General features: G+C 35.9%; 1 protein-coding gene across 4 annotated transcripts in view; it reads right to left on the bottom strand.

Moving 5' to 3' along the window:
* The window catches only part of LOC143255954 (U-scoloptoxin(11)-Sm5a-like), a 31,139-nt gene extending 17,033 nt beyond the window's left edge, over window positions 1–14,106 (bottom strand). Inside the window, exon 1 of one of the 4 annotated variants that reach the window (XM_076512432.1) lies at window positions 13,994–14,106. The gene's annotated coding sequence lies outside the window, so the exon portion shown is untranslated. Of the gene's footprint in view, window positions 1–13,921 lie in introns of all 4 variants that reach the window. The other 3 variants (XM_076512433.1, XM_076512431.1, XM_076512434.1) reach the window with 3 other exon arrangements.
* Window positions 14,107–14,353: the final 247 nt, after the last annotated feature.

Below are 14,353 nucleotides of genomic sequence, written 5' to 3'. Positions count from 1 at the left end.
TCTTTGGTGTGGTGAAATGGAATAGCTTAACGGTTGTTAAAATTCCGGGGGTGCTAGGAATTCCCAGTCCTTTCGCTTTAGTTACAATATTTGCATAGAGGTGAAAAAAATGCCCAGACTTGCAGAAGAGGCGTATTTCAGCAGGCAGGCTTTCAACAAATCGAATTAACAACCAAATGGCGGCAGTCTACGAATCTAATATCATCGTTTTAGATTTTAGATATAGGGAGGGTGACAAAAGGAATACACCGAGAAAACCCTACTTTCACTTGGCTGTTGATGGGAAATCTATCCGAATAGTGCCCAAAACCAGGTTCCACTGGACTGTTGTTTGTTCAGATCCGGCCCTACATGGCCAGGTGGTTAAGGCATTCGACTCGTAATCTGAGGGTCGCAGGTTCGAATCCCAGTCACACCAAACATGCTGGCCAATTCAGCCGTGGGGGCGTTATAATGTGAAGGTCAATCCCACTATTCGTTGGTAAAAGAGTAGCCCAAGAGTTGTCGGTGGGTGGTGATGACTAGCTGCCTTCTCTCTTGTCTTACTCTGCTAAATTAAAGACGGCTAGCGCAAATAGCCCTAGTGTAGCTTTGCCCGAAATTAGAAGCAAAACAAATTGTCCAGTGCCGAAAGCACACTTTGGATTGTTGCCCGACAAGTGCTCATACTGGAGCCCACTTTGGAAAAGAATATAGTTAAAGAAAAAGCAAATTAGAATGAAAACACTTCAAATTTCATAAGATAAAAATGCCTGTTTTGTTGAATATAATTAGCTTGGAGATGGATTATTTTAGTGAGAAAGCACTGGAACAGGTTGGCTCATTGCTTGGGTGTGGTTGGTGGTAGTGGTGGTTTAGACATCTAGTGCTCTCATGATGACAGGTGCGTATCCCGCTCGGTCCGATTCGAGGATATGTTGTATGATAACTTCCCACAGTTCAGTATTTCTAAACTGTCCCTGCTATGATAACTCCCCACATTTCGGTATTACTAAGTTGTTCTTGGTATGATAAACTTACACAGTTCAATAATACTACATTTGTCCCTGATATGATAATTTCACACAGTTCAATATTACTACGTTGGTCCTTGTATGACAGCTTCCTACAGTTCAGTATTATTAAACTGACCCTGGTATGGCACCTTCACATATTTCAGTGTTAACTAGTTGCCCCTGGTGTAATAACTACACACAGTTCAGTCTCACCAACATGATAATTTCAGACACTTCGGTAACACTAAATTGGAACCGGTATGATAACGTCGTATACTTCAGTCTTATCAAAGTGATAATGGTACGACAATATCACGACACTTCAGTAATTTGTGTTTTCCTATAGCAAAACTACATCGGGCTATCTGCTGTGTCCACCGCGGGGAATAGAACCCTTCATTTTAGCGCTGTAAATCCGAAGACTTACCGCTGTGCCAGCGGGGGACATACCTTGATAATACCAAGCTCGAATTGGTGTGATAATTTCTCTCAATTCAGCATTATTAAACTCACGCTATTTGTGAAAACCTAAAGTTATAAACTTCATGTTTTAAACACTAGCCAGGAGTTGTTTTTTTTATTGAAGTAATAGCTTATGGAGAAGTTGTTTGTTGTTGTTTTTTACCAACAAGTAATTACTCGTGAATAGACTCAAACTTTCGTCAGTATAACTGGTCGAGATTTCTTCAAGATATCCAGAACGAAGAAAGCATTAAATCGATTTCTTTTAACAAAGTACCTTATTTTTTCTTTCATCTTCAACGATTTTAAACTTTTTCATGTATCGTTCGCAGACGTTAATAACTGTTTTCTAAAAACGTTTTTATTTCTTCACTGAAGCATAAGCAATGATAACAACATCAAACAGTACTGCTGTAAAGAACTTTAAAGATTCAAGTTATCTTCTATATAACTTTCTGAACTTTTTTTATTTTAAAGCTGTATTATTATTTGTACTGCTTCCAGACATTGTTTCTGCGTGTTTTAAAATGTTGATATTCGCCCTTAATAATGTTCTTCTCAGAGAGTTTAAAAAGTCTATTTTAGTTGAATATTTCTAAAGAACCTTCATCGATCAATGAAATCAAAGATGATGGTGTGTGCACTATTAAACCAAATACAGTCATTTTTCTATTTATTTTTTAGTATAAACTGACAAAATATTTTGTAAAATACAAAGAGTTGAATATGTTATATCAAGATTCTTTTGAACATTTAAATCATCAAGCCACGTGACAATCACAGCTGATGTAAAGTCGCTATGAAAAGGAACGTATAAGTGCTACATTTTGACGCTGCTTGAGGTTTTCAAATAATAAGATGTCGCTGAAAATTGATCACTTTTTAAAGGGTATATAACACCTTGTCCAATATTCACACTTAGATCACAAAAAACGCGTAAGAATCGGAATGGGGGTGTAAAACTTCCAAGTTTGGAGGATCCCTCTTATTTAATGGCTTTAGAAATGTGGATCATCTTGGTTACTGGGACCATACAGAAAAAGACCCGCAAGAAGTCGTACCTCAGCCGCACGTGTGTAATAGACAACAGTAATAAGTATAACCAAAAATAATTTTCTTCTGGAGAAGAGACATAAGCAAGGTGTACATAGGTTGCCTCCACGACATGCCAGTTCAACCTCGTGCAGGTTGATAATGAAACGGTTGTTCATGTTATTCCATAAGAATAGATGCCGGCCAAATCACTGGATGCAACGCCTATGAATTTCTACGTGATTATACTATTGGAAGATATGCTGGAGAAACTTTCGATGTCATTCACTAGATGGATTATGGAAATAAGGGAGAAGAAGCGTGCGTTGGAAGGGGAAAGCCTTACAGTGTAGTCTTATGCAGAGGAAACTACGCTGCTGCACTATTGTCAAGATACACGGTCTTCAGACACGACCTGACCAGATGTAGCGACATGAAATGTAGCAACGTGGTGGTGAGGTGCCAAAATCATTTAAATATAGCGTACTGTGCCTTTGTGGATCTCTTTTAATAAACTATGGTAATGGAGATACCATGAATAAGCAGTCTTTGTTAAAGACTAAATGTCAAATAAGTTATCAAAACTTCCATCACTATCAACCCTATCGGGATATTGACCAAGGCCTGAAAGTGGACTTCACGCTAGTCATTACAGGTATGAACCTAATAATTTGTCTTCATAAAAACCACCTGCGCATGTTAGTTATAACTACCGTGCTTTTTATAATTACAGCAAACAAAATCTGAGGCACTGGCTGAGGTTTTGTCAGTATATCAACGATTTTAGAAGGAACTGAGCTTAGTTTAAGTGTTAACGTGTTCATATCTCGGTGGGGTTTAAATACTGCATTGTATAGTGTACTTTTATATTTTCACCTGTCACAACACTACCTTAAAAAGCTGATAAAAATGGAGTGAAATATTTTAGTCACCATAAAAGATATTCAGGGGATCTCGAAAATAAACAAGGGTATTAAGTGTAATGTTGAAAGTATTACCTTTGAAACAAACATTTGTGTGACTCGTGGGTTTGTTAGAAACCCTGCAACTAACAACGTTGTGAACCCATGAGTAATTTTATAAGACGTTCATGAACTGTCGACGAGGTCGTGACTCCGTTTCTAATATTAGGGCTGAAGGAATTACGTTCACTTTAGATATAAAAACTTGTCACTCTTAATAAGGGAGTGTGACTTGAAGGTTAGAGAACTTGACTCTCATTTTGAGGTTAGCAGGTTTGAGTCTCCCTCACTGCACGTACTTGTCCTTAAGATTTTGCTGTCAGGGCCAGCCACCCGGATGTAAAGATTCTTGACAAATCATAAAATATTTTGCTCCCCAGTGGCACAGCGGTATGTCTGTGGACTCACACCGCTAGAAACCGAGTTTTTATACCCGTGGTGGGCAGAGCACAGATAGCCCATTGTGTAGCTTTGTGCTTATTTCTAAACAAACGAAACAAATTACTCTAGTGGCCAATTCGAAAGAAGAAGTAAAGTTTAAAAAAAAAGGTAATATCTAAGTCTTTCAGATTTTCTGATTTTGCTTCTAGAAACTTTTAGAATCAGGATTCGTAGGATAAGTTGTTTTGTTATGTTATTATAAGCGCGAGTTCTCTCTCTTATTTCAATGCACAAAGTAACTTAGTTAAACCTCTTTAGGAATAATAATAAAAGTAATTACTTTCTTGTTTATTCCAGTTGTGAACTGGCTTCTGAAATTAGAGGAGGATTATACAGGATTAGTAGTAGCACTGATACATAATAAACTCGTGTAACTCTACTGAACCCCAGCGGATCTTGTGACTTAATGACCAAACTAATGTTGTTGTTGTTTTTATCAGATAAGCTGGAGGTTTCTTTCCAAACTAATTGCTCATTATTGTTGAGTGAATGAAATTAAAAAAAAAACTAAACTATATTTTTATTTTCCATTTGGAATTTATTACAAATTACGTTCGTTTGATTTTTGTTTTTATATTAGTTTGTCAATTACACTAATTTTGTTCCTGGATAGTATGTGTTATTTCTTAATTGCTTATGTTGTAAAAGTACAGAAAATGGCCATTATTCCCTTCAAACTTTGCTTTTGTGACCTGGGTAATGAAATTTAGAAATTAACCTATTTTCTATGTAAAAACGGAGAAATTTGCACATTTTCATTTACATAAGGTCTGAATAAAACAACATATGAATCAAGATTTACAAGTATTTATACTAAAGTTGAAGAACAATGTTTAGAAGTGAATAGTTTTCTTCGAGATTTGTGACTGTAATGTAAATCACTTTCACGTATCAGCCCCCAAAATACAGTCTCCCATCATGTTTTCATTATACGCTCCCAGGTCACAAAAGCAAAGTTTGAAAAGAAAAATAGGTCTTTTTCATTTACTTTAGGCATAAACAGTTGGGAAATAACATTTTATACCGAGGAACAAGAAAAAATAAAAATTTTGTTACATAGTGTTATAATCAATACATTTTTGCTAATGTTTTAGAGAGGCTGGGAATCTATTGTAGTTACTAAATTCACTACTAAGGCTGTAACGTGTGTGTATTTTCTAAACGCAAAGCCTTATCGGGCTATTCGGTGAGTCCACCGAGGGGAATCGAACCCTTGATTTTAGCGGTATAAATTCGTAGACTTACCGCTGTACTGGCGGAGGACCGTGACTGTAACAAAAACACAATAAATAAATAAACTATATAAGTCTTACACTTTCTGGCTTAAAGTTTTAAACATTTTGCTTAAAGTAAGCAAAAGGTAGAGTTCGTTGTGAAAGTTACTCAGGAGTGTATAAATAAGATAAAAAAGCTAAGTTGCCTAAGAGAGTTTTGTTTATGCTGTATCTAAGCTGTCATTTTGAAAAAAATTCATAAACACAAGATATAAACAGTCCTCTTTTCGTTACGTAGTTTTGAAATTCAACAAGAACTTTTAAAAAATGTATATCATTGTGATATCATTTGGTTGAACTTTTCAAGATGGGGGTAGTTATAAAGTCAATACTTTTCGCTGTAATAATGTTAAGCCAAAAATGTCAAAATTAGCTGTGTTTTTTCCTTCTATTTGGTACATAGCATTTTATTAAATTTTAGATTAACGCTGCTTGGTCATGTTGTGCTAACAAATTATATACTTTCATACACTCTGTACTAATTTCACAGTGTGGAGAATAGTTAACACAATCAAGGTATTGTTTCACGTGGACTAAATTGGGACACGTTAATTCTATATGCAAAGAAATGCAAGTTTTACATATTTTTTTATTCTTATGGTGAACGTCTTAACAGCATAAAAAACTCTTCGCTAATATGTAATTGACTAGCTCATTCTCTAAGACAATATCCAAATTCAGAAAACACTTCCATGGAAGACCAGTACTACTAGGGTCTGTATGAAAGAAGTGCCTTCTAGTTGGCATGTAGAGAGCACACAATTTGCCCAGAACTTGTGTTTATGTGTTCGTGCTTGTAAGATCTCCATATATTGTCCAAGATGGACAATATCTTATTCTCTAGATATGAGATATCAACTGTTCGTCAAAAAATGTATCGAAAGTGAGAGGTTTTCATTAAAGATATCAGTTCCATAGCTATCGCTATTTAAACTCTGTTTCATAAAAATCTTCCATTCGGAACTTTTGTCCCGCTATTTTCATATGTTTGGAGACACTGATAACAAACACCGACACTGATGAGATAAAACTGTTGCTGTCATGGGCTGATCACAGATAGCTCTTTTTTGCAGTTTTGTGCTGGACAAGAAGAACATCTCATTGCATTCCATAAGAACAATAAATGAGTGTTTGGATATTGAATACTTAGAAGAATTAGTTTCTTAAATTAGTTTCACGCACCTTTATATACAGGCAATTAATTATATCTTTTTGTTCACCTTTTAGGGTTCGTTTTTATTTTAAATGATGAAATTTTCAACATAAACAAAAGTCAATAGATGGCAGTGCAGTATTTATTCTTCGTTCGTTGTAGGGAGTAAACCTAAACTAACACCACACATTTCAATATCGCTATCTTATGAATTTGTTAAATATTCGAAATCTGTTTCTTAATACCATACTTATTTTCACTACAACGATATTTTCTTCACTGGAAAGTTTCTAAACTGAGATCAGTGTATGTGAATCAATCAATTCATACTAAAGATATAATTATACTATCTTTATAATGGTAAACTAAAATAGTATGTATAACAAATAATAATATTTCGTTAAATAATTACGGTAAAAATTGTAACAATATTAGTTACATGTATGTCATAACATTCCGGTTTCATTTCCCTGATACAGTAATATCAAACCGTAGAATGAGATTCAAATAATAAATTCACGACATCATGTGAAATGACGCGCAGAAACATTTTTTTTATAAAAGTGTTAACGTATCTGAATTTTATATTGTTTTAAAATTATTCTATTCTGTAATCTAAGCTTTAAGTTCGCAGCATTTAAGACGATTCTTTGCGGGTTCGAATCCCGGTCGTACCAAACATGCTCGCCCTTTTAGCCGTGGGGACGTTATAATGTGACGGTCAATCCCACTATTCGTTGGTAAAAGAGTAGCCCAAGAGTTAACGGTGGGTGGTGATGAATAGCTGCCTTCCCTCTTGTCTTACATCGAAAAATTAGGGACGGCTAGCGCAGATAACCCTCGAATAGCTTTGTGCGAAATTCAAAACAAACAAACAAACAAACCAAACATTATAAGAATAAATTATCATTTACTTAATAATTTCGAAAAAACTCTGAATTTGACTCGTGTCAGGACAACACAAGGACACAGTTGTGTGGAACTGGTGTTTTAGGTGCATTCTTTCAAACTTATCATTACAAGAGAAGAAACGTTCTCAAACTCTTCATTCATTCAAAGTTTAAACAATCAGAATAAAACACTCTCCAACACTTCAAGGAATCCCTAATTTAAACTTTTATCAAAACAACAGAACGAGTTTTTGAATGAATCCCTACTTAAAGCTTCTATCAGAACAACAGAACACACACTCTCCAACACTTCAAGGCACTCTCTACTTTAAACTTCTATCAGAACAACAGAACACACACTCTCCAACACTTCAAGGCACTCTCTACTTTAAACTTCTATCAGAACAACAGAACACACACTCTCCAACACTTCAAGGCACTCTCTACTTTAAACTTCTATCAGAACAACAGAACACACACTCTCCAACACTTCAAGGCACTCTCTACTTTAAACTTCTATCAGAACAACTAACAGTGGACTCTCTACAAACACTGGAGCACTCTCTACAAACTTTTCAAAACTTTAAGGAATACCTTCTTCAAACTTTTATCAGAACAACAGAACAATCCATTCAATTAATCCTTTCTGTAAGCTTCTATCAGAACAACAGACAGACATTCTCCAACACTTCAAGGCACCTCTACTTTAAATTTCTATCAGAACAACAGAACAAAATCTTCAATGAATCCTTAATTTAAAATACTATCAGAACAACAGAACAAACACTTTCCACCTCTTCAAAGAACCATCACTTTTAACTTTTCTAAAAACAACAGAACAGATACTCTCCAATCATTCAACCATCCCGAATTAAACATCTAAGAGAACAACAGAACAAACTCTTCAAGTAAACCTTACTTAAACTTCTATCAAAACAACACAATAGACCTTCTCCAACACTTCAATTAATTTTTCCTAAAATTTTTATCACAAATTTAAAACAAACTTTTCAATGAATTCTTACTTAAAGCTTCAATTAAAACAACAGAACAAACAATCTCCAACATTTCAAGAAACCACTGCTTTAAACTTCTATAAGAACAATGGATCAAAATGAATACTTCAACGAATTCCTACTTCAATCTTTCATCAGAACAACAGAACAAACACTTACCAACACTTCAACATATCCTGACTTTAATCGTCTTTTAAAATAACATAACAAACTCTTCAAAGGATCCTTACTTCAAATTTCTATCAGAACAACAAAACAAACATTTTTCAACATTTCTATGAATCCTTACTTTAAACTTTAATCAAAACGAGAAAACAGACACTCACCAATGCTTCAAGGAACTCTTATATCAAACTTGTCTCAGAAGTATAAAACAAAATTTTCGAACACTTTAAAGAATCACTACTTTAATCAAAACAACAGAAAAAACTCTTCAATTAATTTTTCTTTTAAGCTTCTATCAGAACAACAAAATAGACACAATCCTACACTTCAAGAAATCCCTATTTCAAACTTCTATGAGAACAACAGAACATACTCTTCAATGAGTCCTTACTTTAAACTTCTATCAGAACAACAGACAGACATTCTCCAACACTTCAAGGCACTCTCTACTTTAAACTTCTCTCCTAACAGTGGAGCAAACTCTTTCAAAACTTTAAGGAATACCTTCTTCAAACTTTTATCAGAACAACAGAAGAATCCATTCAATTAATCCTTTCTGTAAGCTTCTATCAGAACAACAGACAGACATTCTCCAACACTTCAAGGCACCTCTACTTTAAATTTCTATCAGAACAACACAACAAACATTTTCTTACACTCCAAGGAATTCTTACTTTAAACCTCTTTCAATAAACAACCAACGAACCACAACAAACCATGGCAGAGCCCACACAGTCACCTGATTTCGAACCATCTGTATAAATAAGAATGGGAGGATGATTCGAAAGATATTCAGCAAATAGCAGACAGTATTTCCAATCAGGAGTGTCTACTTTTCTCTGATGACTTAAAGATAGGTCACAATTGGGGACTGTAAGAAGCCATGGTGGGATGGGCTGCCCAGTGGATACAGCAATGTTATCCAAAAATAGACCCAATTCATCCAACTGCACCTGGATACGAAGGCCAAAAGGAGCAATGTCAGACCGTCTGGTCTGAAAAAGTATGGCCAACCAAGGAAGAAAACACAATCCCAGGTGGGATGCTTTGGTAAGGAATGAAGTTTCGAAGCATAGAGTAAAGATAGTTGCAAACAGTAGAGGTATAAAGAAGGCTCATGAGACTCTACGTATGAGCTCTGAACTAGGGAGGTGCAGAAAGCCCCAGTGCAGAGCCAAAGTTCTTGATGATGAATGAGGTCCAACATCTTTAAGTTCGATGGTCTGGCAGACCCATAGACCAGTGATCCATAGTCGAGTTTCGATCGAATAAGAGCACGATATATCTTTAGCATAGAACGTCGATCCGCTCCCCAAGTGGTAGAAGAGAGGACACGGAGGATGTTCAGTGCTCTTGTACATTTGACCCGTAGTTGCTTGATGAGTGGTATAAAGGTTAGTTTACGGTCAAAGATAAGCCCCAAGAACTTTGTCTCAGAGACCACAGGCAGCACAACTTCACCGATACGGGGTTCAGGATCAGGATGAATACTCCATTTATAAAGAGAAAAATTAAAGCCGTTTGCCGTGGTCTACTTCAGTAAACGATAGAGGGCAGTCTGTAGCCGCCGCTCAATATACCTCATGTTCGACGACTGACATGAGATGTGAAAGTCGTCGACATAGAGCCAGTTTACAACAGTGAGAGGGAGTTGTTCAGTGATGGCATTAATCTTTATACTGAAAAGTGTGACACTCAAAACACGACCCTGAGGGACTCCAAGTTCCTGTACAAAAGAACGGGAAAGTGTTGAAGCCACATCAACTTGGAATCTCATGTCCATTAAAATGTTTTTACTAAAAATGGGCAAATAGCCACGTGACCCATTTATATATATATAGGTTCCGCAAAATGCCATACCTCCATGTTTTATCATAAGTCTTCTCAATGTCAAAGAATATTGGTACAAGATGTTGTCGTTTGAGAAGGCTTCTCTCATTGACGTTTCAAGTCGAATCAGGTGGTCCATGGTGGAGTGCTGTCGTCGGAACCCACACTGGGTGGGCGAGAGGAGGTTGTTTGATTCGAGGAACCAAATAAGACGAGCATTAACTATCCTCTCTAAGGTCTTACAGAAACAGCTCGTCAAAGCAATTGGACGGTAGTTTGAAGGAATCTTGGGATCCTTTCCAGGCTTAGAGAATGGTAGGACATTTTAAAGTCCAAAACTACATAATGAATAATTTGTGATGTGCTCATCACTTGCAGGGATTGGGCTGGGGGCGAAGTAAGGTTTAGCATGTTGGGATTGTAAGTCCGAGATTTCAAGGTTCGCGTTCTGTTGCCACTAAAACGCGATCCGAACTTTGAAGCTCCCGTAGCTTAATAACAGAGGAAACAAAAGTCTCACTATTCGGGAATTCAACAGTGGTCGAAGAGTTGGAAGTGGGTACTGTTGACTGGCTATCTTCCCTTTAATGTACCCTTTCAAACGAGAAACAAATATGAGTCGATAGCTCTTGTGTAGTTTTGCTTGTTTTTTTTTTTTAATTTCGTGCAAAGCTGCACGAGGGATGTCTGCGCTAGCCATCCCTAATTTAGTGGTGTAAGACTTGAGTAATTTAGCTTGGGCTACTCTTTTACCAACGAATAGTGGGATTGACCGTTAGTTTATAACGCCACCACAGCTGAAAGGACGGGCAGGTTTAGTGTGAAGGGGATTCGAACCCGGAAACTTCAGATTACGAGTCAAGCACTCTGACCACCTGGCTATGCCGGGCCGGTGTAGGTTTGGACGAAAATTATAAACATATACGAATAAATGAAATCGCAGAGATCGAGTCTCGGATTTTAGCGGTATAATCCCTCGTAATTCACTTGGAAACATCGATGGCTTGTATGCCCGAACCTTTGAAATCACTTGTTCGTATTATTTCACATAATGTTTCTACCCTCTTTTTTTTTCCTCTTGAATGACAAGCAAATAGTCATATATTTATAATTACACATTCTATAACAGAATATTATTCAAACGCTAAAAGCATCTTACGATAACTCACAAATTTATTGTAAAGACATATTAATTTCTCCAGTTTTCACTTCAGGAAAAGAGAAAGAAGTGAAAGCAAAAACCAGAAAAACAGCATTTCACACTACATGACCAACTGGTCATGCGTCGTCAAACCGCGCAGAAAGAAGCATTTAAACTGTAAGTTAAGACCAAAACACTGTAAATCGTAAGCTAAATACGCGTTATGAACTGGGTTAAAAATGTAACGTTTCAATGCTTATGTCCACGAGTTAAAGACGTAGCTGAAGACGAAACTGGACATAAGACTAAGAGGAATATAACAGAACGTTGAGCAAGGGCACATCGAATCTGATCTGTTTATATATCATGTTAATACAAGTTCTAAGAATCAAGTCATCGATCACACAAGAGTAAGAGCTGTTATAAAACAAAGATAAGCTAAAGATAATATTACTTTCAAATGCTAACACTAATTCAAGTGATAATGTAGTATCTAGAGCTGCATTTTAATTAATGAGTTCAAAATGTCACAAGAATTATCAAAATGGCGCCATAGCAAAATGCAACTAACCTCTGGTTAACGTTTGTTTTAAAGGCCGAAATATGTTCTGTAAAGAAACGTTATTTTCAGATTTGACAGGTAAAATATCTTCACAGAATTGCTTATTATATTTCTTGTTTGACAAGTAGAAACTCTTCACGTAATTGCACGCAGAGCTGTAACAGTCGCTTCATTAATTAAACAAGTGAGTTAATGAATCGCGAATTATATGCAGTTTTAATAGAAAATGTTATAACATTCAAGTTTTTCACGTGGTATTTAACATATAGCCTACACAACAAATCACTGGAACGTCTAAATACAAGAAAATATCGTTAATTGAGTAAGCGACACAATAATTAATTAACAAATTGCAAATCACCATTTATTTTTGGGAAGGTGACTTTCAAAATTATTTATTTTATATATATACAAGTCGTAACAAGATAAAGGGAAGTAACGAAAAAATATAATTGATTACAGATTAAAATACAGCTGAGATTATCACTGACAAAACGAAATTATGTAAGAAAAACATTAATTTTAATATGCAGGTTGTAAGGTTAACAGATGGTGGTTTACGTTCCCTTCTAGTCATTTTCATTTGTAAATGTCTGTTAAAGTATGTTTAAGTCCCATATTCGAAAGTACTCAAGTGTACACTTGTTGTTGGCGAAATGTCTTGATTCTACGGTTTAATATAGTTTACAGATTCACGTATTCGATAACCGTATTAACTTGTTTTCTTTTATTCTTTGTTTTAAATAGTATTCTTTATGATACAATGAACAGCACAAGTAAAGGACTGTCTTATGTTTAAATTTGTTTGCCTCTGGCATCGTGTATGGTGTTAAACTTGTGCTTTTGTTCTGAACCTTACAAACTAACTAAGAGCACTAACGCGAAACTTCACTTTCTATAGAAATAAATGGGAAACGTTTCACATCTGTAATACGAAGATGCAATATAGTTTCAATAATTCGAAAGATGGTTTAGCATCATTCAACATAAAATTCACCACATCTGATTTTTTTTTACAAAGCAACAGTATGTAACCTCACGCTTACATCTTTGTTTTTTTTATAATTTCACCAAAAAAAACTGTCAAATATTCGATAAAATAAAAATATTCCGTCTTATTTCGGCTTGTAAAATTACATTTTTTATGTTTGTTTTTTTTTAAATTCGCGAAAAGCTACACCAGGGCTATCTGCGCTAGCCGCCCCTAATTTAGCAGTGTAAGCCTAGAGGGAAGGCAGCTAGTCATCACCATCCACCGCCAACTGTTGGGTTACTCTTTTACCAACGAATAATGGGATTGACCGTCACATTTTAACGCCTCCACGGCTGAAAGGGCGAGCATGTTTGGCGCGACGGGGATTCGAACCCGCGGCCCTCAGATTACTCATTAACCCACCTGGCCATGCCGGCCACATTTTTTATGTAGATGGTCTGGTGGTTACCCAGCATATTAAATGTTTTTTTTTAGCTTGAATATTCTTCCTGAATTAGTTTGTTTTTATTGTAAATTAATTAAGCATTTTAAGAGTTAAATTACTCAAATGGATGTGTCTGTAGTGTGATAGTTTAATCGTTAAACTTGATTTGTTATTGAGCTTAAAGCTACTCTTCACTAGAAACCGGGTTTCGATTCTCGTGGTGGACACAATAGAGATAACCCATTGCACAGCTTTGTCCTTAAGAAAAACAAACAAGCAAACACATTTTTACTTTGTGTGCAAATAAAAACATATATTTTCCATTAGTATGTATGTACAAATAAAGCTCCCTCTATTTGACAATACCAAAAATGACCAAATTGGCGAAAGCGTCAACTCATAGGTATTTCGTTTACACGTTTATCAGACTATGTTCTATGTTGATATAATACAGTATTTAGTACAAATAGTTCTATCTAAGAAAATTTACAATCTGAATGTGGAATCAAGAAAAGACTCGTACAAAGTTTATTTTACAAATGTGGTTCGATAAAGTTTTAAACACGTTTTCAATTGTTACCTTTAGTAGAGGCTTTTTTGGTAGTTCGGCAAAGTTTGGAGGCAAAGAACCTTATACAGGGTCTTCGTTTACCTTTTCCTTTCGTTTCTCTTCGGATCTTCTCCGTCGAACCAACTCCTATGGTCCATGCAGCGCCGTTCTTCCGCTCATATTATAAGGTTATTGCGGGGGCGTTTTTCCTATATATATCGTTTAGAAACGATGTATATATCACGTGCTGTTCGCGACCAATCCTGAGGAAAAGAGCGTTTACGTCAGTAACATTTAGAGATAACACTCCTTAGACTGAACACTTTGAGCACTTCCAAATAACAGAAGCGTTTTGAAGCGTTCTTATTTGTTTTAATAAACACTCTTTACGTCGTGGTAACAACTTTTACAACGCTGTTTATATAAACATTCAGAAAACGCTGTCTTATAATTAAAAGTTTT

This window comes from Tachypleus tridentatus, chromosome 7 (assembly GCF_004210375.1).
Source record: "Tachypleus tridentatus isolate NWPU-2018 chromosome 7, ASM421037v1, whole genome shotgun sequence".
Taxonomy (NCBI): Eukaryota; Metazoa; Arthropoda; class Merostomata; order Xiphosura; family Limulidae; genus Tachypleus; species Tachypleus tridentatus.
The sequence above is the reverse complement of the archived record's forward strand: the minus strand, read 5'-3'. Positions and strand labels throughout refer to the sequence as shown.